Below are 3,147 nucleotides of genomic sequence, written 5' to 3'. Positions count from 1 at the left end.
ATGTAAATATCCTGGATGAGTTCAATATTTGTGTAATTATTTATTTGTAATTATTTGTGTAAAAACTAGACTATTCAGGTATGACCTAAGTCAAACCCCTTATGATTATACAGTGGAAGTGAGAAATAGATTCAAGGGATTAGATCTGATAGACAGAGTGCCTGATGAACTATGGATGGAGCTTCATGACATTGTACAGGAGACAGGGATCAAGACCATCCCCAAGAATAAGAAATGAAAAAAAGCAAAATGGCTGTCTGAGGAGGCCTTACAAATTGCTGTGAAAAGAAGAGAAGTGAAAGGCAAAGGAGAAAAGGAAAGATATACCAATTTGGATGCAGAGTTCCAAGGAATAGCAAGAAGAGATAAGAAAGCCTTCCTCAGTGATCAGTGCAAAGAAATAGAGGGAAACAATAGAATGGGAAAGACTAGAGATCTCTTCAAGAAAATCAGAGATACTAAGGAAAAATTTCATGCAAAGATGGGTTCAATAAAGGACAGAAATGGTATGGACCTAACAGAAGCAGAAGATATTAGGAAGAGGTGGCAAGAATACACAGAACTACACAAAAAAGATCTTCATGACCCAGATAATCACGATGGTGTGATCACTCACCTAGAGCCAGACATCCTGAAATGTGAAGTCAAATGGGCCTTAGAAATCACTACGAACAAAGCTAAGGAGGTGATAGAATTCCAGTTGAGCTATTTCAAATTCTAAAAAATGGTGCTGTGAAAGTGGTGTACTCAATATGTCAACAAATTTGGAAAACTCAGCAGAGGCCACAGGACTGGAAAAGGTCATTTTTCACTCCAATCACAAAGAAAGGCAATGCCCAAGAATGCTCAAACTACTGAACAATTGCACTCATCTCACACGCTAGTAAAGTAATCCTCAAAATTCTCCAAGCCAGGCTTTAACAGTAAGTGAACCGTGAACTTCCAAATGTTCAAACTGGATTTAGAACGGGCAGAGGAACCAGAGATCAAATTGCCAACATCTGCTGGATCATGGGAAAAGCAAGAGAGTTCCAGAAAAACATATATTTCTGCTTTATTGACTGTGTCAAAGCCTTTGACTGTATGGATCACCACAAGAAAAGTTAATTGTCTTAAATTTACATCACAGGCCTGTTTTGAGATGCAGCCATTTCTGAAACAGAGATATTTTAACTCCAAATTCAGTGTTCTTTATTCATGTCTAAAAGTGGGAAATGATTTCTTGAGTGCTGCTAAGTCGCTTCAGTCATGTCCGACTCTGTGCGACCCCAGAGACGGCAGCCCACCAGGCTCCCCCGTCCCTGGGATTCTCCAGGCAAGAACACTGGAGTGGGTTGCCATTTCCTTCTCCAATGCATGAAAGTGAAAAGTGAAAGTGAAGTTGCTCAGTCATATCCAACTCTTAGCGACCCCATGGACTGCAGCCTACCAGGCTCCTCCATCCATGGGATTTTCCAGGCAAGAGTACTGGAGTGGGTTGCCATTGCCTTCTCCATTTACTGCATACTAGGTTAATAAAAATTTGGTCATTTCTACTGGCAATATGTGAAACCATTTCTCTGTTATATTTTAAGGCTGTATTAATAACATTTAAAACATTTTATCAATATATTATTTTCAAAAAGTACTCCATGGTTAAACTTGTTTTAAAAACTGTTCTACTGTGTAAAAACAATGACTGCTGTGCCCAATTTTGTTTCACTTGTTGTCATGTTTCTCTAGTTTTTCTTTAAAATTGGAGGATTTCTTGAGTAGATACTAAAAAATAATGTGGTGATGTCTAAATGTCTAGAATTCAAATTAGAGGAAGTTGATTACCAAAAAGCTTTCATTTATTGACATATGTCTTACTACCATACTAGTGTAGAAGACTTCTGTAATGTTCATTTTCTGTAGGAAATTTCCAAATACTACCTAATTTAATCTTCACTGAAAATCTTTATATGTAGGTATGTCCATTACCTTTTTTACCTTGGCTTCAGTCCTGGATCTTTGTGCTCATCCTGCTTTTCTTCCTGGCACTCTCCTGCTTGTGGGAAAACCCAGAGGGGTCATTGGTAGCAGCGTGAACCTTGAAAATGATGAAAAAGCAATGGAAAATTTAAAAAACTGAAAATTATGATGATACTTGAGCAGAGATGAAAGTAGATTAACCACAAATTTAGGATAACAAAGTAAACAATATATACTTGATGAACCCAAACTCTCCTCATATACAAAGAGAATTACCATGACTATTATTAAAGAAGATTTAATATCAAACAGATAGTATGATAGCCTTGTCAGTCAAGGATACGGAAGTCTTTGTTGCTGAACTCCAATATACTTCATTCCATTATTTAAAAATTAAAATATTTACATCCATTATTTCAGTTTTTCCTTCAAGTACAGTAGCACGTGCATGCGTGCTAAGTTGCTGCAGTTGTGTCTGACTCTTTGCGACCCTATGGACCCTAGCCAGCCAGGCTCCTCTGTCCATGGGGTTTCCCAGGCAAAAGTACTGGAGTGGGTTGCCATGCTCTCCTCCAGGAAATGCAATCGTGCTACCTTATAAAAGGCCAATTTTAGATTTTTTGTCATCACTGCAGATCACATAAGCATGCTCACATTTACTCTAAATACAAATATTCCATATGCTTTCATATAATATCTAAAATACAAATATTTGAATGCCCTTTTGTTTCAGGATAGTATTTTAAGCCAAAAGACTACAATTATTGAAATAAATGGTAAACTAGAATGAGAAACTATCTTCATTGTATTTTCCTTACAGATCCTGATCAACTATTTATTCTAAACTTATAGACTTAATCTGCTCTTCAAATCTAGGAAACAAAAGAGACTGGCAGAGAAAAATAAAATATGTCCATCAAGTCAGAATGATGTTGATATGAGTTGAACACATCAAGAAATGTTGAATCTGATCAATAAAATTTCTGAACTAGATTATTTCAAAAACAGGCACAGAAGACATCAGTGGAAGCAGATGAGTAAAATATTTCTCTGTACAATAAATTTAGTTTTCACTATATCTGTCCTAATGTTTACCAGCCTTTTGCATAGAGAATATGTCCCCCAGAGAGGAAAATATGTCTTATATATGGATTAAGCTATAAAAGCCTATGATAATAATATTGCTAAAAATGT

The sequence above is a fragment of the Bos javanicus genome, chromosome X (assembly GCF_032452875.1).
Source record: "Bos javanicus breed banteng chromosome X, ARS-OSU_banteng_1.0, whole genome shotgun sequence".
In the NCBI taxonomy this organism is placed as follows: domain Eukaryota; kingdom Metazoa; phylum Chordata; class Mammalia; order Artiodactyla; family Bovidae; genus Bos; species Bos javanicus.
The sequence above is the reverse complement of the archived record's forward strand: the minus strand, read 5'-3'. Positions refer to the sequence as shown.